This window comes from Lagenorhynchus albirostris, chromosome 2 (assembly GCF_949774975.1).
Source record: "Lagenorhynchus albirostris chromosome 2, mLagAlb1.1, whole genome shotgun sequence".
NCBI classification, from domain to species: Eukaryota; Metazoa; Chordata; class Mammalia; order Artiodactyla; family Delphinidae; genus Lagenorhynchus; species Lagenorhynchus albirostris.
Genome location: NC_083096.1, coordinates 175,792,356 through 175,818,527, shown reverse-complemented (window position 1 = coordinate 175,818,527; position 26,172 = coordinate 175,792,356). Strand labels below are relative to the sequence as shown.

At 42.4% G+C, this 26,172-nt stretch overlaps 1 protein-coding gene and 1 pseudogene across 1 annotated transcript in view; one reads left to right on the top strand and one right to left on the bottom strand.

Annotated features, from left to right (window-relative positions):
- The window catches only part of KAZN (kazrin, periplakin interacting protein), a 1,131,324-nt gene that overhangs the window by 77,483 nt on the left and 1,027,669 nt on the right, over window positions 1-26,172 (top strand). The window lies entirely within an intron of this gene.
- LOC132516477 (mevalonate kinase-like) overlaps window positions 2,343-26,172 on the bottom strand; it is a 145,118-nt pseudogene continuing 121,288 nt past the window's right edge.

Sequence of the window (26,172 nt, the reverse complement as noted above, 5' to 3'; positions counted from 1 at the left end):
CTGGGGATAAAGTCAAAACTGCCCAAGAATGGCTTACATGGTTCACGACTGTGTAGCCTCCACTCAGCAATTTCTACTTCACTAATACCATTTGGTGCTCCCTTCTGGCCTGCCTGGGGAAAGCAACTGTCCTGGTTTTTTAGGACTGAGGGACTTCACAGGATGTGAGGCTTTCAGTTGTAAAATTCTGAAAGTCTCAGGCAAACCAGATGAGTTGCTCACCTTGAACCGTCTTCTCCCTTCACTCATGCCCAAATTGCTGAAAATCACTGACAATTTCCTGAATATACTTTACTGTCTCCTGACTTTGCACAACTGTAATTCTGTTGGAATATCAGCCCCTGTCTTTTTTCTTGGCTAAGTCTTCTTTTTCCCATTTATTTATTGAATTATTGAGTTATAATACATACAAATTATATTAGTTTCAGGTATAAGTAGTAATTTGGTATTTTTATATATTATGAAGTCCGTCACCATATAAAGTTGTTACAATATTATTTATATTTTCTATGTGTACATTATTTTATAGCTAGAAATTTGTATCTCTTAGTCCCCTTTGCCTATTTCATCTGTTCCCTCCCCCCCAACCCCAGCAACCACCAATTTGTTCTCTGTATCTGTGAGACTGTTTCTGTTTTGTTTTCTTTTTTAGATTCCACATATAAATGAAATCCAGTGGTATTTATTTTTGTCTGTCTGACTTATTTTGCTTAGCATAATACACTCCAGGACCATCCATGTTAGTGTAAATGAGAAGATTTCATTCTTTTTATGGCTGAATAGTATTCCATTGCATATATACACCATATCTTCTTTATCTATTCATCTATTGATGGACATGTAGGTTGCTTCCATATCTTGGTTATTGAAAATAGTGCTGCAATGATCATAGGGGTACAAATATCTTTTTGAATTAGTGTTTTTGTTTTCTTTGGATAAATACCCAGAAGTGAAATTGCTGGATTATATTGTAGTTCTAGTTTTAATTTCTTGAAGAATCTCTATAATATTTTCCATATTGGCTGCACCAATTTACATTCCCACCAACCAGCCACGAGGGTTCCCTTTTCTCCACATCCTCACCAACACTTGTTGCTTCTTGTCTTTTTGTTAATAGCCATTCTAACAGGTATGAGGTGATATCTCACTGTGGCTTTGACTTGTATTTCCCTGATGATTAGTGATGTTGAGCAACATTTTACATAACTTTTGGACCTCTGTATGTCTTCTTTGGGAAAATGCCTATTCAGATCTTCTGCCCACTTTGTAATTGGATTGTTTGGGGTTTTTTGCTATTGAGTTGTATGAGTTCTTCATATATTTTGGATATCAATCCCTTAGTGGATGTATAGTTTGCAGATATAGTTTGTATCTTCTCCCATTTGGTATATTGCCTTTTCATTTTGTTGGTGTTTTTTTCCCACTGTGAAAAAGTTTTCTAGTTTACTGTAGTCCCCCTTGTTTATTTTGCTTTTGTTGCCCTTTCCTGAGGAAACATATCCAAAAAAGTATTGCTAAGACTGATGTCAAAACAAAACCCTGTTTTACAAGGTTACTTGTTTTCATCAAGGAGTTTTATGGTTTCAGGCCTTACATTTAAGTCTTTAATCCATTTTGAATTTAGTTTTGTATATGGCATAAGAAAGTGGTCTAGTTTCATTCTTTTGCATATAGTTGTCTAATTTTCCCAACAGCATTTATTGAATAGACTGTCTTTTCCTCATTGTGTATTCTTGCTTCCTTTGTCATTGATTAATTGACCATATGAACATAGGTTTATTTCTGGACTCTCTGTTTGATGGAAGTTCCATCTATGTGTCTATTTTAGTGTCAGTACCATACTGTTTTGATTACTTTAACTTTGTAGTATAATTTTATGTCTGGGAGCATGATATCTCCAGCTTTGTTCCTTTTCAAGATTGCTTTGGCTATTCAGGGTCTTTCATGGTTCTATACCAATTTTAGAATTATTTTTTGTAGTTCTGTGAAAAATGCCATTGGTATTTTGATAGGGATTTTTTGAATCTGTAGATTGCTTTGGATACAATGGACATTTTAACAATACTGATTATTTAAATCCTTGAGCACAGTGCATCTTTTCATTTATTTGTGTTGTTTTCTATTTCTTTCCCCAGTGTCTTACAGTTTTCAGAGTACATGGTTAAATTTATACCTAGGTATTTTATTATTTTTGATGCAATTGTAAATGGGGTTGTTTTCTTTTCTTTTCTTATCTTTTATTTACTCAAGATATTTTTATTCCCCCTTTGCCATCTTTTCTGCAAACCCCTTGGGTTCAGACCGGAAGAAACTGCACATCCACCCTTCTAGATGAAGGCCAACCCTTGGGCTGCAGGGTAGAAGGCAAAGACCACCACCCAGACACCCCCTGGGGGGACCCACAGTCTAGCTGGAGAGAACAGCCTGGGAAGGCTTCCTGGGGGAGGTGAGCAGAGGTGGAGAGAGGGAGAAGGCCCACTGCTCTGGGAACCAGACCCCTGCATCTGGGATCCAAGCAGCTCTGCCAGGGAATTTGTGGGTCTGTGGGCGCTTCAGGGAGGACAAGAAAGAGGCCCTTGAGTCTCAGAGGACTCCACATGGCCCCACTGCCTGCCAGCTCAAGAGAATGTTGTAGAACACAGACATGGCTTCTGGACCGCCTGACTCATTCCAGGGACTGGGGGCATGGCCAGTGGGAGGGGCATCACAGAGGGGCTGGGGGCCTCCTGGTCAACATCAGGAGCTGGGTGCCCACTGGCCAGCACAGAGGCCAACTCCAGTGCCCAGAATAATCTGAGAAGGGTCTTCGTGGTGGGGTGGTTTCATCTCAGAGGCCATCCAGGGCTTGCCGGACAGGGGCATCCAGGGAGGCGGCCATGTGGATGGAGACACCAGGGGCACCGATGCTGTTTTCCCAGCAGTCAAACCCACAGCTGGTCAGCACCTGCTTCATGGCCTCCACCTCTGGATGCTCCAGATATGGCCTGAGAAGCGTGATGCCACAGCCCCTGCCACCTGCGCCAGTGAGCTTGCTATGCAGTCTGTGGGCCATGGTCACCTAGCACAGCCGGTCCAGCGAGGCATGGCCCACACCGAGGGCATTCAGATGGTGCTGGTTCATGTCAATGAGCTCCTCCAGCACGAGGTAGTGCTCTGGGGCCGGGGCCACTGCCATCTCCCCCAGCACCCGCTAGCATTCCAGGGAAGTGGCGTCTATGGAGGTCAGGAAGGGAGCCATGATCTCTGGGAACTTCAGCAGCCTGCTCCTGATGCCAGCCACCAGGGCCTTGGTGCTCTGAGGGACTCTGGTGTTGATCAGCAGGATCTTCAGAGCTGGCGGCCTCTTTAAGGATGAAATCTTCCCTTGCTGGTATTGGAGCACTCCTCCCCAGGTGCTGACAGCGTTGTCCACTCCGGAGGGGTTCCCGTGAATCACTCCCCACCCCCGGAAGGCCCACTTGTTAATTAGTTCCAGGTTCTCCTTGGTCCACCTGCTGGCGGCCTCGCCATCCTTCAGCGGGTTTGGGATCTCCTTGCATGCTGTCAGGAGGGCAGCCGCCAAACACACGGAGTAGGTGGCACTGGAGCCGAGGCTGGCCCCGGTGGGCAGCTGCGACCACACGGTGACATCCAGGCTGGGCAGGGCTCTCTGACTCTGGCAGATGGACGGGTACAAGTAAAGGAAGGACAGCACAGCCAGGTGCTCATGGTCAGCACAGTCCTTGGGGAAGCCTGCCATCTCCTTCAGCTTCTCCACTTGCTCCGGGGTGAGTGCTGTGATGTCACCTTGCTTCAGAAAGCTGGTGTCCAGCATCTGAAGCTTGGCCACATCCCAGGCCCACTTGATGCCAATGTTGGGTAAGTTGAGGCCCACTTTCCCATTGCTGTGGGGCTGAAGCCAGAGGAATGTTCTCAAGTTCAAGGCCACAGCCAGTGCTACCTTGCCATGGACCACGGCATGCTCTCCATGAAGGATGACTTTCCCTGGAGCAGACACTAGCGGACTTCTGACAACATGGCTCCTGGGAGTCCTGTCGCCACAGGCCCTCTGCTCCCGAGCCTGAGTTGCTCCAGGACTCCATCCCCAAGCTCGCGGGCGGCGGGGGGTAAGACTGGGGTTGTTTTCTTAATTTCTCTTTCTGATAGTTCATTGTTTTTTATGAAACCTTTTGGGTTTTCTATATGTAGTATCACATCATCTGCAAATAGTGACAGTTTTACTTCTTCCTTTCCAATTTGTATGCCTTTTATTTCTTTTTCATACCTAATTGCTGTGGCTAGGACTTCCAATACTAGGTTTAATAAAAGTGGTGAGAGTGGGCATCCTTGTCTTCTTGTTCCTGATCTTAGAGGAAAAGCTTTCAGCTTTTCAGCATTGACTATTATATTAGTTGTGGGTTTGTCATATACGGCCTTTATTAGGTTCAGTTCTGTTCTCTATATACCTGCTTGTTGAGAGTTTTTTTAAATCATAAATGGATGTTGAAATTTGTCAAATCCTGCATCTATTGGGGTGGTCATATGATTGTTATCCTTTGTTTTGTTAATGTGGTGTATCACATTGATTTATTTATGGATGTCAAAACATTCTTGCATCCCTTGAATGAATCCCACTTGATCATGACGTATGATCCTTTTAATGTATTGTTGAATTTGGTTTGCAAATACTTTGATGAGAATTTTTGCATCTATATTCATCAGGGACATTGACCTATAATTTTCTTTTTTCTTTTTTCTTCATACTATTGTGGTAGGAAGAGGTGCTTGAGAAGATTTCAATCTTCTTAAATTTATGGTGACTTGTTTTGTGGCCTAGCATGTGATCTATTCTGGAGAATGTTCCATGTGCATTTGAAAAGAACATGTATTCTGCAGCTTTTAAATGGAATGTTTTTATATATATATATATATATATATATATATAGAGAGAGAGAGAGAGAGAGAGAGAGAGAGAGAGAGAGAGGGAGAGAGAGAGGGAGAGAGAGAGAGGGAGTCCATCTAATATAATGTGTTGTTTAAGGCCAGTGTTTGCTTATTGATTTTCTGTCTAGATAATCTATCCATTGATGTAAGTGGAGTATTAAAGTCCCCTACTATTATTGTGTTATCAATTTCTCCCTTTATTTCTGATAATATTTACTTTTTATATTTAGATGCTCCTATGTAGAGTGCATATTTCTCTGCCCTCTCATTTTGTTTGACCTTCATTTTATGTTTCTATAAATTAGGCAAAAAAGCTACTCTCCTGGTCTTGAAGGAGTGGCCTTGTAAGGAAGTGTCCCCTGTATAGACTGCTTATAACTGGTGGCTTTGACAGTATGGCTGGGGCCGAAATGGGCCTGTGCCAGGGGAAGTCCCTTAGGGGCACCGTGCCTGAGGCCACTTTGGCAGAAGGCTGGAGCTGGAGTGGGTGTGGGCCAAGGGAAGTCCTGGAGGGACTCAAACAATGGTGCTCACTGGTACCTCCAATCCTGGAGAAGGCTCCTTGCCCATTTGGCAGAAGCTCTAAGGTTAGTAACTGGATTTATTTCCCCTCTAGTCTAGGTGCCCTTTAAACTGCTGTTTTCTCAGTGTCCCAGTGTGGGTGAGTCTGAGTTTAGCTCCTCAGCAATATCCCTCCTTACTGTCGGTCACTGAGTCAGAAGTGGGGTTCCTGTGGATACCATTCTCTGTCTTTCCTACACATTTCTATGTGGTCCTTCTACAGGCAGTAGCTATTCAGTCAGTCTTCAGGTTTTCTTCTGGAGGAATTGTTCTACATGTAGGTGTAGATTCAGTGTGTCCGTTGGAGGAGGTGAGCTCAGGGTTTTCCTATACCACCATCTCAGACCCTTCATGTGTCTCTTCTCTCTTAAAACTCTTTCCAAAGGCCCCTCTTTCCAACAAAGGCATCCCTGTCCTCCCCCTGCCCCTCTTCTGGTTTGGGTCTCCACTTGTATCCATAGCATTCTGGCCTTACACTTATCATAATTTTTATCAAACTGAATTGATAACATTTTTATCTCTCTGTTAGACTGCAGTCTCCATGAGTATAGGAGCTATGACTTTTAACTAATTTTGTTATCCTTAATGCTTAGCATGGTACCTAGCTTGTGATGACTAATAAATGCTTGTTGAATAAAAGAATGTATAAACAGGTATTATGATGGGTAGAAGAACCAAAAAACGTTACAGCTAGAAGAAGCCGCGGAGCAGTAGCTCCCAAGCAAAGTGCAGTCCTACGGTTCTTCTTGGATGAGTTGCCAGAATTGAATCCATCTGTGAAATGTATATACTTACTTCCTAGGATATTGTGAGGGTAAAATGAATTAATAAGTGTGGAATTCTTAGGATAGCTTTTGGTACATTGTAAGTGTTCTGGCTATCTGTTGGGTAATACACCATGTGAGAGCATAGTGATCAAATTGTGTTATTATCTCTCTGGTTCTGGGGATTGGCTCATCTGGGCAAATCTGGCTTGGTATCTCTAATGTGATTACAGTCAGACAGCAGCTGGAGCTGGGGTCCTCTTGAAGGATTCTTTACTCACATGTCTGGAGCCTGGGCTGGGAAGACTCCCATGACTGACGGTTGGAATAGCTGAGCTTATGGGGCATCTTTCTGTATATGTTGTATTTCCAGATGGTCTGTCTAGCATGGCAGCTGCTGGGTAGTCTTTATATATATATATATACTATATATACACTTAATACATAGCACCTAAAAGCTCCAAGAGTAGAGTTCCGAGAGAATCCATGGGAAGCTACCTGGCCTTTTATGGCCTCGTCCAAGCATTTTCAACAGAGGTGATATTGCTTTCTGGGGTCGAAAGTTGATTCATGAAAAGGTGTGAAAAACATTATTTTTTGTGTAAAAAAACACAGATATACATACAGTACAAGAACTATATTTGTGGAATTAAAATATTATGGAGTTGGAAATGCAAGTAGGAGAAAATGTCTAAAAAGGCTTTCTAGGGGGAAAATAATGAATAAAACAGGTTGAGAAAGAGGGCCCTGGCCTTAAAAGTCCCATAGTGTCATGTTGGCTATACTCTATTGGTGTCAGCAGTCAGAAACCTGCCCAGATTCAAGGGGAGGGACACAGCTCTCCATCTCTTAAGGGGGGGAATGTCAGACGATTTGCTGCCCTATTTAAATCAGCCAGAGTAAACATTCTACACATTCCTGCAATTACGGAGCTCTGTCAAATGCAAAGTTGTACTAAGCAGAACAGTGAGGAGAGGGAATCTGTTGAAAGACAGAGTGAACTTGAACCTGTGACAAAGCAAGAGGTCTTGTTTATAGCACATGAGAATGCTCACCTCGCATGTACGGAGAAGAAGGGAGTCAGGGCAGCTAAGAGTCTCCACTGCTAGCCCTGTGGTCCAGAGTGGGCCCACGTGAAAGGATACAGTAACTCTGGAGGCTTTTACAGACACTGGGAGATGCTGTGACACGTTGCAGTTGTGACTGTGTCATCATTATTGCTGACCCAAATATCCCTGTCTTAAACATTGTTGGGTAGGACATTCTTATTTTACAAATCAGAAGAATGACCTTGAGAATGAAAGCAGCTTGGCTGTTGTCACACACAGAGGCAGAGAGCTGTCACCCTGCTTTGCTAGGTTACCACTTTAATGTGAATTCCCATGTCTTGGAGAATAATTAGAGGAAGCGTTAATAACTGATTGACCTCAGTTGTTATTGTGCAAAGACCCAAAGCCTAGAGGGACTCCAGTGAACCAGGGCTGACTCTTGTTAAGGGAGAGAGCCTTGGACTCTGCTTAGGTGACTGTGCATGTGCTTCCGCTAAGGGCAGGCTGTTTTGGATTGCCCATCTCATGGGTACCTTCTTTTCTTCTCTTGACACCTTGGCACACTCATTTATCTTTTCTCTCAGCCCTTACAAAACTCATGCCTTTTCATTTTTTATTTCAAAAGCAACACATTTTCATTTTTGGACCCTTTCTTTCCTTTTCAAAACGTCAAGGGGAGTGTGGATCTAAGACACGGGGGCAGAAGATGGGGGTGGCAAGGAGAGGGAAGCTCTTATACTTATCAACTCAAGCTTGGTCCAACCTCGGTAAATTTTGGGAGTGATGGTAGAAATGACTTGTCCTGGGCTGCCTGCTATATATATCAGGTAGCCCAGTAAGCCTCAAGAAAATGGGCAATGGGCTGTTCTTTACTGGGTTCATCAACAGAAATGGCAGTATTTCTCTCACATGTCAAGGATGGAAGCATGTCAGAGCAGCTTGAGCATTCATAAATTCATCGTTTACCTAAATAATTCCACTTCTTGAAATGTCTTCTAAGAAAGGAATGAGAGAGGTGGAGAAATACAATTTTGCAAGGATGTTCATCCCAGTGTGGAAGCAGTCTAACCTTTCAACTATTGAGAGTTTGTTACATAATTGTGGTGGAGGGCTTCCCTGGTGGCGCAGTGGTTGAGAGTCCGCCTGCCGATGCAGGGGACACGGGTTCGTGCCCCAGTCCGGGAAGATCCCACATGCCACGGAGCGGCTGGGCCCGTGAGCCATGGCCGCTGAGCCTGCGCGTCTGGAGCCTGTGCTCCGCAACGGGAGAGGCCACAACAGTGAGAGGCCCGCGTACTGCAAAAAAAAAAAAAAATATATATATATATATATATATATATATATATATATATATGGAAATACTAGGAAGGGATAGAGTCTGTCTTATTTTTATGCACAATGACCACCACAATGCATGGCATATAATAAGCCTACAATAAACTTTTTTTGGTAAAAGTCTCATTGAGATCTAATTCATACACCATACAATTTACCCGTTTAAAGAATACAACAGTTTTTAGCATATTCATAGTTATAGTCAGTAATCACTTTTAGAACATTTTCCTCACTCCAGAATGAAGCCCTATATCCATTAATAAGAGTTACTCCCCATTTCCCTTTAACTGCCAAGTTCTAGGCAACTAATCTGCTTTTTGTCTCTATAGATTTGCCTATCCTGGACATTTAATATAAGTGGGATGATTCAATATGTGATCCTTTGTGACTAGCTTCTTTCAGTTAGCATAATGCGTTCAAGGTTCATCTGTGTGGTACCATAAATCAGTATTTCATTCCTTTTTATTGCCAAATAATATCGCATTGTTTCTGCTTTTTGGCTAATATGAATGATGCTGCTATGAACATTCATGTACAAGTTTTTGTATGGACATGTGTTTTTATTTCTCTTGGAATATATTTTTAGGAGTGGAATTCTTAGGTTATACGGTAACTCTGTTTCAACTTTTGGGAAATACCAAACTGTTTTCCAAAGTGGCCAGACCATTTTACATTCCCAGCAGCAATGTATGAGTGTTCCCAGTTTCTCCACATCCTTGCCATACAATAAATATTTGTTGAATAAAACAATAATATGGAAAATTTATCATGATATGAAATTATAAAACTGTAAAAGGTACTATAATTGTATTTTTTTTCTTTTATAAATTTGTGTTAGGAAGAAAGCTTGTAAGAAATATAATAGGTTATTTCTGGTTTGATGAGATTAGGAGTAATTAAAATTTTCATTGTAATAGTCACATGTTCTAATGTGCTGCCATGAACAAATGTTGCTTTTAAAATAAGAAAAAATATTTTACAAAATGGTGTTGGTCAGTAGGAAGTTGTATCAGAGAGGAGGAAAAACTGTCTCAAGGATGTGTTGCTTGTATTGAACTGCATTCATCTCCTCCTGTTTTTGGTTGACTGGAGGATTCAGTGACTCAGTTGGGGGTGTACAGCAGTCAAGGTTCTTGGTTGCAAACAATAGAAATCAACTGCGGTTAAGCAGAAAAGGAATGTGTTGGAAGGCTATCGACTGGTTTGCAGAAGGCTGGAGATCCAAGCTGAGGAAAATGAGCCAAGGAGGAAGGTAGAACCAGTACACCACAGAGGAAGAAAGTGTGGGCCACTGGGGCCCTCACATCTGGACAGCACTGCTGGGACACTGGGTTTCTCCCCATGCAGACTCATGCTGCCGTATCATGGGACTTGTGAATCTGCTACAGCCCTGTGATTAATGTCCCTTTGGTTTTTTCCTCAACCCTGAGAGCAGTCAGTTGACCAAGCTTAGGTCATGTACCCATGCCACAACTGCTAGGAAGCCAGGAGAGGACTATCGCCCACTGACCTATAGAAGAAAGGAAGTGTTCTTCCACAGCCTTAGGTGTGCCCCTGCTTCCTATCTCCTGAGGGATTTCTCTCAACAGAAGGATGCTTGGGCCCTCAGCAGGCAGAATTACATTGACTTTTGTATCAATGTAGTCCAGATTGCAATGTCACAGTCATAAGCATTTGGCAAGAAAGGACATTGTTGTTTCTTGTATGGGGGGAGAAAGACCAGACCGCCAAATTATTCATATTTCAGCAGGAAATACTAGAGATAAAAATGCCTTTTGATGCTATATTAGTCAGGGTGAGTAATGCTAGCTGCTGTTACATACAGCTCCAAAGTCATGGTTCTTTAACACATGAAGATTTTATTTCTTGCTTAAATCAAGAGTCCAGATAGGTGTTCAACAGGCAGCTTTCCCAGTGGTCATGCAGGGCCTGGGCTTCTTTCATCTTATGGCTCTGCTCACTCCAAGGAAATCCTTTCTAGGACCTCCCTGGATCCCCTGGATGTGCAGACAGTGAAAGAAGAGAAAGCACATGGAGCATCACCCAGGAGGTTTCAGGGCTCAAGTCAGGAAGTTGGGACCTCACTTCTCCCTACATTCCATTGGCTAGAACTCAGTCATATGGTCTCTAATTTCAAGGAAGGCTGGGAAATGCAGTCCAGCTGTGTGGCTAAAATGGCAAGGAAATGGGCTTGGTAAGCATGTAGCCAGGCTCTGCCAGAAGTCCTTTATTCATAAAAGAAAGCAAAAGTAGCTTTTGTCAAAATCTACTGCAGTGATTCTTAGCATGTTTTGGGTCACCAGCCCCTTTGAGAATGTGTTAAACTCCCTACCCTAAAAAGTATACTTATGAAACATTTTGCAGACAAAATGAATTAAGGCTACTCCTGCAATTTGGACAAAATGAATTAAGGCTACTCCTGCAATTTGGGGGTCCCCAGGTGAAGAGCCCTTAGTATATGTGGTAAGCAGAGATCAAGTTGATATTTCTTGAGTACGTACTATGTGCAAAGCACATTTCTGGGTATTGTGGGGTCATACTGCTAAACTAGATGAAGTACCTGACCTAGAGGGGCTCTCATTCCTCAGGTGGAATCAGAGAAAGACATATCACCTAGACCAGGTATGCTAACTGCTCTGCAGAGGCTTCAGGCATCAGTGTACATAGCTGTAGATCAATATAGAAGCAGTTCTTCAGGGTTGGGTTACAAAGTAGAAATGAGACCAGCCATTCATTCATTCATCCATTTCTTTGTTTATTCAGTTCCTACTCTATTCTGGGCACTATTTTAAGTGGTTAGGATGAAGCAGTGAATAGGAGAAGCAAGATTCTCTTCTCAGGGATGCTTACATTGTAGTTGGGAAGACAGGGGCTCCAGGGGGAGATACTAGTAAAGAAATAAAAGTTTAAGTCACCCAGTAACCATAGACCGCTGGTGAACTCATCCAGCACCTAGACTCATCTCTGATTCCAAGGAGAAGGATTAGAAGGCAACACTGCCTGCTTAGAGGCCAGTATGGCTGACCTAGACTTCATGACCACTTTGGCCACCATCCTTGGAGAGGACCTGGCAGAGCTGGGCCAGCCCTAAGCAGGGCATGCCTAGCCAGATCAAATGACTGGAACCATCTGAGGCTTTTCCCTGGTAAGAAAAACCACTCAAATGAGAAACTACAGAGAGGGCATTACAGATATGACATTGCCAATAATGAGATGTGAAGCTGAAAGGAACTTTTCTAAACTATCATTAATAAAAAACAAAGTTCACTTCAGATGAAGGCCTTGGAAGTTTCTTATAAAACTAAGCATGCATCTACTCTTTGACCCAGAAATTCCACTCTTAGGTATCCACTTAAGTAAAATGAAAACATGTGTCTACAAAAAGACTTGAGTAGGAATGTTTATGGAAGCTTTTTTCATAACAGCCACAAATTGGAAACAGCTCAGGTGTCCATCAACAAGAGAATGGATAAACAAATTGTGGTGTATTTATACAAAGGAATGCTTCTCAGTACTAAGAGGAAACACATCCCCGATGCAGACAACAATGTGAATAAATCTCATAAACATTCTGAGTGAAAAAAAGCCAGATGCAAAGGAAAACGTACTGTATGATTTGCTGTTTATCGTGCTCTGGACTGGTGAAGCTCATCTGTGGTAGAAAAAAAGTTCAAAGAGTTGTGGGGGCACAGCTCTGGAGAAGTGGGGGCAGGGATTGATGAGAAGGGACTGGAGGGAACTTTCTGAGTGTTGGTAATGTTCTATATCTTGTTAGGGGTTTGGGTTTCACAGATGTGTGCATTTGTCAAAACTCAGGATGGTAAACTTAAGGTTTGTGTATTTCATTTTACGTACATTTTACCTCAAAAGAAAAAAAAAGCCCTTAACTCAAGTTAATGACATGCATACTGAAGTGTTGGGAGTAAAGTGTACTGATGTCTGTAACTTTGAAGTGTGTAAAAAATAGGGAGATGGATGGACAAACAGATAGATATGTGATAAAGCAAGTATAGTAAAATGTTAATTCTGGAATCAAAGAGGAGGGTATATGAGTGTTTACAGTCCTTTCAACTTGTATGTTTGAATATTTTCATAATAAAATTTTGGAAAGAAAACTATTATTGCTAAATAATAAACCATTCAGAGACTTGGTGACTTAAAACAATTATTATTCCTCACAGTTCTGTGGTTTGATCGGATGGTTATACTGCTTCATGAGATGCTGGCTGGGTTATTGAGATGGCTGGAAGGTCCAGAGTAGTCTCATTTATCTGATATTGGGGCTGGCCATCAGATGGGAGCTCAGCCTTTGTTCTCCCCATGTGGACCTCTCCAACTGGCTACCTGACCTTCCTCACAGTATGCCGCCTGGGTTCCAAGTGGGAAGTCCCTGGGTTCCAAATGGGAAGTCCCTGGAGGAAGGAAGCAGGAACTGCCAGTTTTCTTTAGGCCTGGATTGGGAAACAGTGTAAATTTTTGCTGTGTCCTGATTCAAGGGGAGGGAAAATAGAGTCCACCCAATGGGAGGAGTGACAAAAATTCACAGCCATCTTGAATCTACCAACATTTTTTGGAGCAGCTCTTTTGTAGGACAGATTGTGTTATTTTTGTGTTCTCATTATGAAAATAGTATAAGACTACTATCAAATGTGGAGTTAGTCAAAGAGAACGTAGTCACACTCTATAGGATGAAATGATTATGGAGGTATGTTAGGAAGTTAGTTGATAACAGTATTATCATGTCATTTTTCAGATTTTTATGACTTTGTGACATTTGTGTTATTTGCCAGCTTTTGAGAATGTTTGTAATTATTATGATTTCTTTTTTTGTTCTAAACAAATATTTACTGTTAATCTCATTTGAATTTGTAATTTTAACTTCTTTTTCCTTCAAAGGCCTCCAAATCATATATGTTTCACACAACACAAACTTGGATTCTTCTCTGAATAAGAGTAAAATATAATTTTATTTATCTTTGCTATAGGTCAGCTATACATTCTCTGCCCTAGGTCTATGGCTTATATCAGAGTATGTTAACAGCATCACAAGTAGACACAATTCATACCTTTTCTCGTTGGGTTGCCTCATTGGGGGCATTTCCTTTCTTCAGGTAGTGAATTTTCTTGTTTGAATTACTAGTGCTTTATTCCAGGCTCATGGCTTAGAATAAGTTTTGGTTTCAGACCAAAGCACTGGAGGATAGCTTAGAGGTGCTAGGACCTTACCTTCAGGTTTGCCTGGGACTGTACTGGTTTATACTTATTCCAGTGTGAGCGTGTTATTTCCCTCCCCAGTGTCATGGTTTGGACAATAAGTATATAGTACCTCTATGCGTGGAACTTTCTTCAGAAGTGGAGTTACCTTAATCCAGGGGATGGCTCAGAGGTACCTGCTTGCTTCAGCCTTTGAACCGTAGGTCCATATGTATATTTTTCAGCTTGAGTGAATGTACAGTTTTGCTTGTATGTGCCCTTTTAGGGTAGCAGGTTCTTTCAAAGAGTTAACGCCCGTTCTGCTAAATGGTTATTGACAATTTCTGTTAATCTGTTTAATGTTGATTTTATTGCATTTAAGGTAAATCACATTTCAGAAATAATTACCACCCATTTAATTAGCATTTCGTGTATATTTTTGCTGCTTTTCTGATCCTTTCATTTTAAAGTCTTTAAAATGAGTAATACTGTTAACTTCAAAATTGAGGTGAGTCAGTGGACTGTGCTGAGGACAGTGTAATGGCAATGACAGTGATGAATTCACCAGGGTGGAAACTGAGGCAGAGAATGGTTGGGTAGCTCACCTCAGATTCCATACGCGTGGTAGAGTTGGGCAGTGAGGGCAAAGTTGGCATCTGCCTTATTCTCAGTAAAAGAAGATTTTAACTACTTTGATGCTATGAAGTGTTTTGGGGGGTAGTATATTAAAACGAAGGGTTTCCAATTCTTTATAGTACCTTTGAGATTTTCCTATCTAACCCTCCCATTTTACAGATGGGAAAACTGAAGTACAGTTACTACTGGAAGCTCAGCAACATAGGGTTTGAATTGTACATCCTGGAGTTTATTCATGAAGAAAGGGGGAAGAGCAGAGTGTGTTCCAGAGTAAAGTTGTGCCAGTGAACAAGGGAGACTCAGGTAGATGTGGTTTGTGTCTATACATGTGTTCATGGTATATGGGGGAGGGGAGGGAGTAAAGAAGCAAGAACGGAAGACTAGTTAACGTGCTTATTTAACGCATCCTATGAAATCACTGGTGTGCTGGTAAATGTTACCAGCTCTTGGTGGGAGAAGTGGTGGGGGTAGGGAAGGAGGAGGGCCTGAATGGTAACATTTGCCAATTTCCATGCTGTAAATACTCTCACTATGATGGATTTTATGCTACCAGTGTGACGTTGCTCAACATGGGGTCAGGAAATTGCATTTTTTTTTTTTTTTTTTTTTTGCGGTACGCGGGCCTCGGACTGTTGTGGCCTCTCCCGTTGCGGAGCATAGGCTCTGGACGCGCAGGCTCAGCGGCCATGGCTCAGCGGCCTAGCCGCTCCGCGGCATGTGGGATCTTCCCAGACCGGGGCACGAACCCGTGTCCCCTGCATCGGCAGGCGGACTCTCAACCACTGTGCCACCAGGGAAGCCCAGGAAATTGCATTTTTACCACGCAGATAAAATAGATGTATTGATAAATAACCTCGAGAACAAAGATAACAGTAACATGTAGTAAAATAGGAAGTAATACATTTTGAGTATGTATTACCTTTGTTTTGATGTAATTTCTTAAACTGCAAGTTTGTATCATTATGTTTAACTATGGGCTCACAGAATTCTTGGACATGTAATAATTACAATCTGGTAAGAGCCGGCTCCAGCAAACCACGGCAGAAAATTGTGTTTTCATGATGTCACAGAACAGGAGTTTCTTCAGCCTCTTGACAGCATGTACCTGGAAAGGTGGAAAACCATAGTGGTACCACATTTTATTTTGGAATGGACCATTTGATCCTGCTAGTAGCAGGATACAACTGGGCATCTGAGGGAGATGAATTTTGTTGTGTTTAATGTGGAGCAAATATTCTTTCCCCCTGTACTTTCTGAGAGGTCAGCTGTTCTCTTTTTTTTTTTTTTTTTTGCGGTACGCGGGCCTCTCACCACTGTGGCCCCTCCCGCCGTAGCGCGCAGGCTCCGGACGCGCAGGCTCAGCGGTCATGGCCCCCGGGCCCAGCCGCTCCGCGGCATGCGGTATCCTCCTGGACCGGGGCATGAACCCGCGTCCCCTGCATCGGCAGGCGGACTCTCAACCACTGCGCCACCAGGGAAGCCCTGTCTCTTACTCTAATTGTTCTTGTGGTTTGGCTGAGAAAAGGTGATGGCTAATTGTTTACACCTGGGACAGTGGGGCTATTTCTCTTCTGGGAACTCCCCTCCCCCAATTTCCTTCAGCAAATACCATGGTTGACTTGTTTCTCTTTCCAGTTTTTTTTTCCCTGTGTGTACTCTCAGCCCCAACCAACGTGAACCATGGGCACGGATAGCAGTGTATCTCATCCCCACCCCTCTGTGCCTTACTCAGGCTGTCCTCTCTTCCTGGATGCCTTTTTTTCCATTATATCCACCCTCCCTACTACCAACCAGCTAACTCCTACTCTCCCCAGCCAACTTCTATTCATTCTTATCTATGAATTTAGCACCTATAGGATAACATCCCAATAGTCCCAGGCTTGACTTTTGTTTCAGAACAAGCCCACTTTCTACACTCCATGGAAAATATTTGTTGTCTCTCTAGTAGGCTGTAGACACCCCCAAATACTTGGGTTGTGACCTTTATAATTGTTTCTAGGGCACAGTACAGCATGTCACTGTACACAGTAGGAGATCCATAAATACTGCCGAATTTGAGAATATTTTTTTCTCACCAAGGTTATTCTCTTCCCAAGCCGCCTCTGCCATTCCAATGTACACAGGCTGACATTGGGAGTCTCAAAAGTCTCCTATCTTTACTCTCCTCTTTGGGTATCAATTCTTAGTCTCTGAAAAGAAATTCTCTTCCCTTCAGTGGTGAGACGTAGGAGGGGAGAGGTGATTTCCTGAAAGTGGTGGCTCCGAAGCATACCTTTCACTGAAAGGTCATTCCTGAACGCTGACTGCTGCCAGCCAAATCAACCTGCCTTAAGATAACGTCGCTGGGAATTAAAAGATTGCAGTTTCCAGAATTATGCCTCTCTATTAGAGACAAATTGTCCAAGTAGGTAAAAGGAAAACCTCCAGGAAGGACTCTGAGCTCTTGGGGAAGGTGAAGAACAGGGAAGTAACTTTGAGCAGTTACTTTGCTGATGCTGCCTCCTGATTGGAGGTGGGCAAAATGGTCATCAGAGGCCTTCTCCTGAGCATGCAGGAGGAGAAAAATCAGCTCATCTCCTCTGTACTTCTGTATAAGTTCAGAACTGGCAGAGTGTGGTCCTCAGGTGGTTTTCAAGGGTCAAATGAGAATGGTTTTTATTTATTTTTCTTTTTGAGTTTGGACCTGGAATTCTCCATCATTCTCTCTCTCATCAGCTCCCAAAGCTGAAACCACAGTGTGATAGGGTCTGTAACAGGTCTACCCAATATTATAGTTCCCTTCCTGAGGTGCTCCTCTGCTCCAGTGATGTCAGGCCTGACCGTGTGATTTGCTTTGCTCAAGGCAACGTGAGTAGAAGTAACTTGTGCCACGTCAGAGAACAAGCTTTAGGGGCCAGCGTCCCAAATGAAGGCTGTGCCAGCAGCCTGGGTCTCAGATTGAAGGCAGCGTGGGATGGAGCTGTTGTTGAGCTAGGGGTGACGTGACGTAAATGAGAATGATATCCTTATGCTTGTAAGTGCCTGTGATGTGGGGGCTGTTCGTTACTGCAGCAAATCTTGTCTTAGGCTGATTGATACACAGAGTCAGTTAAAGGAATTTCCAGATTACCAGACTTCCTAAAGAAAGGAAGGGAAGGAACTTAAAAAAAAAAAAGCTTTAGTCAACATTAACTTATTCAATGTTTAGTTTAGAGATAGATTAATTATTACATAATAAATAAACATTTCCACTTGATGAATTATCTCTAACCTGGCATTATCGTTTCTGTTTCGAAAGGTAAGTTGATTGGTAGTTGGTATGGTGATGTGGTCATTTCTTTTTTTTTTGGTTGTTCCGCACAGCTTGCGGGATCTTTTTTTAAAAAAAATTTTATTGGAGTATAGTTGATTTACTATATATATATATATATATATATATATATATATATATGTATATGTATATCTTAACTCTTTTTTAGATTCCTTTCCCGTATAGGCCATTATACGGTATTGACTAGAGTTCCCTGGGCTATACAGTAGGTCCTTATTAGTTATCTATTTTATAGCTTGTGGGATCTTAGTTCCCTGGCCAGGGTTCAAACCTCTGCCCCCTGCAGTGGAAGCACAGAGTTCTAACCACTGGACTGTCAGGGAATTCCCGATCTGGTCATTCTTTGAATGAGTGTGTATCAAGTGTCTACTCTCATCCGAACACTGTGTTAGGTGCTGGACAGAACAGACAAGTCCTGGTCCTCATAGAGCCTTCACTTTTGTTGGGTTAGGCAAGTAAAAACAAAATAAAGGACCAAATATAAACATGGTAATTTTTTAAAGTGATTAGATTACAAGAGCAGTAAAGCAGAATAAAGTAATAGGGAGTAACTGTGAGGGCAAGGGAAGGGCATGGGGCCACTCGGGAACATTTGGGTTCATCACGTGGATGTATCTCTCTTTACACTACAGAGAAATTGAACTGATAGGTACAAATGACTTTTTTTTCTTTTTAATGGAGTCACAGTTTTACATAAATCCCTTTACTAAAAGAACGGGAGAATTTAAAGCTGAGAACCATTTTATTTTACAAATGATTCTTTTTGTGTTGTAAACATTCACCTAATTTGTCTGAAGTTCAGTCTGAATCTTATCCATAAAATGACTCCATTCCAGGGACTTCCCTGGTGGCGCAGTGGTTAAGAATCCGCCTGCCAGTGCAGGGGACACGGGTTTGATCCCTGGTCCGGGAGGATCCCACATGCCGCAGAGCAACTAAGCCCATGCACCACAACTTCTGAGCCCACATGCCTAGAGCCCATGATCCGCAACAGGAGAAGCCACCGTAATGAGAAGCCCACACACCGCAATGAAGAGTAGCCCCCCACCTCTTGCTGCAACTAGAGAAAGTCCACGCGCAGCAATGGGCAGCAGCCATAAATAAATAAAGAAATAGACAGATAGATAGATAAATAAATTAAAAAAAATAAATCTATATTAAAAAAGTGACTCCGTTCCAGGTCAAAGAGAGCTCTTCCTGGATGGCATTGGGAAGGACTTGGTTTCTGAAGTAACCAGGGAAACCCCGTGGCAGGGCAGTTAACTTTAATTTTTTTTTTTTTTTTGCTCCGGACGCGCAGGCTCAGCGGCCATGGCTCGCGGGCCCAGCCACTCCACGGCATGTGGGATCCTCCTGGACCGGGGCACAAACCCGTGTCCCCTGCATCGGCAGGTGGACTCTCAACCACTGTGCCACCAGGGAAGCCCCACTTAACTTTAATTTGTTTCCAGAACGTGAGACCCACGTGTTCTATGAAGCTCTGATCCAGGACATTCCATTTTCTGATAGCAGGGCTCCCCTGTGGACAGAGTCTGCCACCTGCCTCCAACGAGGCTAAGGTGAGCTCACAGTACTGATGGTCACAGTCACAAAAGCACACCAACTAGCTTTTATGTTTTCAAATTCAACAAAGCTAACAAAACCAGAAAAGGAGAGAAGAATGGTCACATCCATCAAAAGTTAACCCATATCTTTTACGACCATGCTACTGTCCAACGAGAATCAGAAAATGTCAAAATTAGAAGACACAAAGCTCATCATTTTACAGTTGTGGGAACTAAGACCAAAAGAGATTAATATGAATTGTCTGAGTTGGTTCGTTCATTCATTCATTCAACAAATACTCACTGAGCACCAAGTCACTTGGAGCTGGACACTGAGCTGGACCCTGTGATGATAAGAGGACACGACTGTGTCAAAACAAATAGTCTTTGTTCCTAGGAAGTTTACAGTGTGGAGAGTCTAGGGGAGGTGAGAGCTGTGAAGGAAAGACAGATAGTTCTATGAGTTCTGCTTATCCCCAAATAGCCTGATCTGGTCTGGGGGGCAGTGGCCAGGGAAGAACTCCCTGAGGAGATGGCCCTCCAGCGGAGGTCTGAAGGAGGAGTAAGTTTTAACAAGGAGGACACGTAAAGAGGATGCCTCAAGGCAGGGGGCAGAGCACCTACAAAGGAACTCTGGTGATGGGAGGGTGGTGTGCTCAAGAAACTGAAGGTAATTGAGATTGAAGAGTCGAGGGCCAGGGACACAACATTTCTAAGGGGAGGGACTCAGTCGTGGGTACGGTGAGAACTTCAAAGGAGGGAGTGACATAACTGAATTTCCTTTTAGAAAAGAACATGCTTCCTGGGAATAGAACAGCACTCACTGCATACAGGAACGATCCTCAGGAAATCTACAGCAGGTATCATACTTCATGGTGAAATAGCGAAAGCCTTTCCCTTTGAGACTAGGAATAAAAGAAGGATTTCCCTCATAACTACTTTTTGTAAGTCCTAGACAGTGTCATAACGATAGAAAAAGAAATAAAAATCATGGTGATTAGGAAAAAGAAGACCTGTTACTATTTGCAGGTGAAAACGATTGTCTATGTAGAAAATCCAAAAGAATCTACCCATAAATTATTAGAACTAATATACAAACTTGGCAAGGTTATTGGATACAAGGGCACTATGAAAAATTTGTTTTAAAATGCTGGAGAGGGTGTGGAGAAAAGGGAATCCTCCTATACTGCCAGTGGGAATGTAGGCTGGTGCAGCCACTATGGAGAACAGTATGGAGGGTCCTCAGAAAACGAAAAATAGAATTACCGTATGATCCAGTGATTCCCATCCCTGGGCATATATCCTGACAAAACTATAATTGAAAAAGATACATGTACCCCTATGTTCATGGCAGCACTATTCACAATAGCCAAGACATGGAAGCAACCTAAATGTCCATCGACAGATGAATGGACAAAGAAGATGTGGTACATATATACAGGGGAATACTATTCAGCCATAAAAAAGAATGAAATTATGCCATTTGCAGCAACATGGATGGACCTAGAGATTATCATACTAAGTGAAGTAAGTCAGAAAGAGAAAGACAAATACTGTATGATGTCACTTGTATGTAGAATCTAAAATATGACACAAATGAACCTATCTATGAAGCAGAAACAGACTCACAGACATGGAGAGCAGACTAGTTGTTGCCAAGGGGGAGGGAGTATGGGGGAGGAATGGAGTGGGAATTTGATGTTAGTAGATGCAAATTATTATGTTTAGAATGGATGGACAACAAGGTCTTACTGTATAGTACAGGGAACTATATTCAATGTCCTGAGATAAACCATAATGGAAAAGCACATAAAAAAGGATGTGTATATAAGTATAACTGAGTCACTTTGCTGTACAGCAGGAATTAACACAACATTGTAAATCAACTATACTACAAAAAATGTTGTTTTATATGCTAGCAGCAAGAAAACAGGAAGTAAAGGGTTAATAAAAATGCATTTACAATAGCATAAAAAGTGGAATACTTAGGAATAGATCTAACAGGAGTTCTTCTGAAAATGTGAAACATTAATGAGAGAAATTTAAAAAGTGGATGGATGTATCATGTTTGTGGATCAGAATATGCAGTACTGTAAAGACGTCAACTTTTCCTACATCTATAGATTCAATGCAGTCTCAGTCAAAACCCCTCACCTTTTTGGAGTTAGAAATTGATGAGATGATTCTAAAACTCTATATGAAAATGGGAAGGGCTAAGATTAGTTAAGGCAATCTAGAAGAAGCAAAAATAGGTTAAAGGGCTTATACTACTACATACCAAGACCTATTAAAACCTATAGTAATTAAGACAGTGTAGTACTGACACCTGGATGGACAAAAAAGACCAATGGAACAAAACAGAGAACCCAGAACTAGACTCGCACATATACAGTCACTTGACCTATAGGTGACACTGCAATATGGTGGTGGAATGATTTTTTAAAATGAATGTTGCGGGGTCAGTTGGATGATTCATGTGAAAAAAAAGATGACAGGTGGATTGTAGACCTAATTAAGAAAGGCAATGCAAGCAAAAACAAAACAAAAAAACCGCCAAAACTCAAAACTCTCCTAGAAGAAAATGTGGGAGAACAGCTTCATGACTTTGGGATGGGCAAAATCATTTTAAGTAGGGTATGCAAAGCTTCAACCAGCAAGAAAATAAAATTGGTAGATTGGACTATGTTAAAATTAACAGCTTCTGTTCAACAGATACCACACAGGGAGTGAAAACACAGTCCATGAGATGAAAGAAGATGTTTGCAATGCATATATTTGCCAAAGGACTCATTTCCATAACATATAAAGACCCTTACAAATCAATAATTAAAAGGCAGGGCCTTGTGACCTCTCCCATTGCGGGGCACAGGCTCCGGGACGCGCAGGCCCAGCAGCCATGGCTCACAGGCTTAGCCGCTCCGCAGCATGTGGGATCTTCCCGGACCGGGGCACGAAGCCGTGTCCCCTGCATCGGCAGGCGGACTCTCAACCACTGCGCCACCAGGGAAGCCCGTGAGCAAAGGATTATAACATTCACTTACAAAAGAGAACGTCTAAATAGCTGTAAAACCATATGAAAAATGTTCAGCATTATTAAGAATCAGAGAAATGCGAATTAAAAGCACAATGATCTACAATCCTACCCCTATCAGAATGGCTACATTGCAAATGGCAGAGGGTATCTGTCACGGAAAAGAATGTGCAGATGAACCTATTTACAAAACAGAAATAGAGTCACAGATGTAGAAAACAAACTATGGTTAGCAAGGGGGAAAGGGGGGGTAGGGATAAATTGGGAGATTGAGATTGACATATACACACTACTATATATAAAATAGATAACTAATAAGAACCCACTGTGTAGCACAGGGAACTCTACTCAAGACTCTGTAATGACCTATATGGGAATAGGATGTAATAAAGAGTGGATATATGTGTATGTATAAGTGATTCACTTTGCTGTACAGCAGAAACTAACACAGCATTGTAAATCAACTATACTCCAATAAAAATTAATTTTAAAAAAAGAATGTGCAGTAACCAGAGCAATGAGACGCTGCTGGTAGGAGTGTAAGTTGGTACAACTATTTTGGAAAACTATTCGGCAGTGTCTACAAATGTTGAACATATTCCCACACTATGACCCGACACTTCTGCTCCTGTGTGTAGACATACCCATCAGAAATGCCTGCATATGTTTGCCAAAATGCATATATGTAAATACCAGAGCATTTACATTGTTCCAAAAAAGCACAATGTAAATACCAGCACTATTCAGATTAGCACTAAGCTGGAAACAACCCAAGTATCTATCAACAGGAAAAGAAAGACATAGATGGTAGTATATTCAGATAATGGAATACTACAAGGAGGGTGTGGCTGGCTGGAAGAGGCACAGTGGGGGATCTGGGGGTGATCTGCTTGATCTGGGTGCTGGCTTTGTGGGTATGTTCACTTGGTGGTTGCTCAGGAAGCTGTACCCTTATGATCATTTTGTGCATAATGTACTTGAATAAAAATTTCACTTTAAAACAGCAACAAACGTAATTACTGCAGAGCAGAGAAGATAGTAGAGTGAGTAGCCAGGATGTGGAGTGCTAGGCAGCTCTTGCAAGAGTCCAGGCACAAGGCCAAGCTGATGGTGGTTGAGAAATAGTTAGAGAAATAGTAAAATAGGTTCTGGGGGAGTGAAGGAGAAAACCAAGAGGACTTGATAATGGATTGGCTGAGGCAGGATGCATGAGAGGTGGGTGTCAGGGTTGACTCTCAGGTTCCAGCTGGGGTAACAAGATGGAGAGTGTTTCCCCAGAGGAAAGGGGAGCATTGAAGGGGGGCCGGGTTATTGGGCAGGGTGTCTGGGGAGATGAAGAGTGTATGTTTGGAGCTGAGGTTCTAAAGAGATATACAAATAAACTCATTGTATAGACAGTGGGTATGTAGGTCTGGAGTCCAGAGGAAAGGCCAGGATTGTTTATAAACAGAACTCTAAGAAATAGAACTTGAACTGAATCTTTTGGATAAAGATACCAATTATTCATATACCAGGTACCACTGGGCTAAATGCTTTACCTGGAAAATCTCATTCAGTTCCCATGTCCATGGTCTTACTATGAGTGTGCCGTGTTCCCAAAGAGCAAGGTGAGGTTAAGCAAATTGCCGACACATTGACCTTTAGGAAGGGGTAGGAAGAAGGATGATGGGGATTTTTAGGTTTAGATCTTTTGACTTAAGTTCTGGGTGTTGCTGCTGAATCATGATGCTCCTGTGGGTGGATTCACGGGTCCGTAGTGTCATGGACCTCAGATGAGAAAACAAGGGCAGGCGCAGCATTCCCATTAAAAGAAATCTTCAAGGAAAGACTACAAGTGTCCGTCTGTCAGACTGGGAAGGAGCTCAGAGGTTTGAACTCTGTGACTGTCCCAGATCAGATTTAGAAGATAAACTCTCCATGTTCAGACCTAGTTAAGCCACCCATTGGCTAAGTGACCTTGGGCAAATCGTTTAACTTATCCATGCCTGTGTGAGTTCTTTATTGCTGCATAAAAAACCCACCACAGCTTAGTGGCTTAAAATAGCACACATTTATCATCTCACAGTTCTTGTGGGGCAGGAATCCAGTCTCTGCTGAGCTGGGTCTTCTGCTCAGGGTCTCTCCCTGGCTGCAGTGAAGGGATTAGCTGGGGCTGGGGTCTCATCTGAGGCTTGTCTGGGGAAGGCTTGTCTGTGAGCTTTCAGCTCACATGGTTGTTGGCAGAATTCAGACCTCTGTAGAATATGGGATTGAGGGCCTCAGCTCCTTGCTGGCTGTCAGTTGGAGGTCACCCTAGTTCCCTGTGATATAGGTCTCTCTGTACAATGGTTTGTTTTGTCAAAGCTGGCAAGGAAGAGTCAATAAAGAGTGTCTCCTAGCAAGATGGAAGTTATAATCCTAAGTAACATAGCATGGAAGTGACTTCCTGTCACCTCTGCAAATTCTATTGATTACAGTGAGTCCCAAGTCCTTCCTACCCACTCAAGGGGAGAGGATTACACAGGGCATGAACACTAGGACTCAGGGATCATTAGGGGCCACCTGTATGTCTGTCTGCTATGACGTGTCAGTGTTCTCGTCTATAAAATGGGAATGGCAATGGTATCTACCTCATGGGTGTTTGTATGACATAAATGAGATAATGCATGTAAAGCACTTAGCACAACCCCTAGAGCATAGTTTGTACTCTAAAAATGGGGAGCTGCTGTTTTAATTCTTCCAATTCTGCAATCATATGGACGTATGAAAGGAGTCTTTATGTTTATAAATAGATTCATTGTGGATGGCCAGCTTCCTGTGGGACATTTAAAATGCAATGCCATTTGCAAATATTTTCTCCCATTCTGAGGGTTGTCTTTTGGTCTTGTTTATGGTTTCCTTTGCTGTGCAAAAGCTTTGAAGTTTCATTAGGTCCCATTTGTTTATTTTTGTTTTTATTTCCATTTCTCTAGGAGGTGGGTCAAAAAGGAACTTGCTGTGATTTATGTCATAGAGTGTTCTGCCTATGTTTTCCTCTAAGAGTTTTATGGTGTCTGGCCTTACATTTAGGTCTTTAATCCATTTTGAGTTTATTTTTGTGTATGGTGTTAGGGAGTGTTCTAATCTCATAATTTTACATGTAGCTGTCCAGTTTTCCCAGCACCACTTATTGAAGAGGCTGTCTTTTCTCCATTGTACATTCTTGCCTCCTTTATCAAAGACAAGGTGACATATGTGCGTGGGTTTAGTTCTAGGCTTTCTATCCTGTTCCATTGATCTGTATTTCTGTACTGACAAATGATTAATCTCCAAAATTTACAAGCAGCTCATGCAGCTCAATAACAAAAAAACAAACAACCCCATCCAAAAATGGGCAGAAGACCTAAATAGACATTTCTCCAAAGAAGATATACAGATTGCCAACAAACACATGAAAGAATGCTCAACATCATTAATCATTAGAGAAATGCAAATCAAAACTACAATGAGATATCATCTCACACTGGTCAGAATGGCCATCATCAAAAAATCTAGAAACAATAAATGCTGGAGAGGGTGTGGAGAAAAGGGAACACTCTTGCACTGCTGGTGGGAAGGTAAATTGATACAGCCACTATAGAGAACAGTATGGAAGTTCCTTAAAAAACTATAGATAGAACTACCGTATGACCCAGCAATCCCACTACTGGGCATATACCCTGAGAAAACCATAATTCAAAAAGAGTCATGTACCAAAGTGTTCATTGCAGGGCTTCCCTGGTGGCGCAGTGGTTGAGAGTCTGCCTGCTGATGCAGGGGACACGGGTTTGTGCCCCGGTCCGGGAGGATCCCACATGCCGTGGAGCTG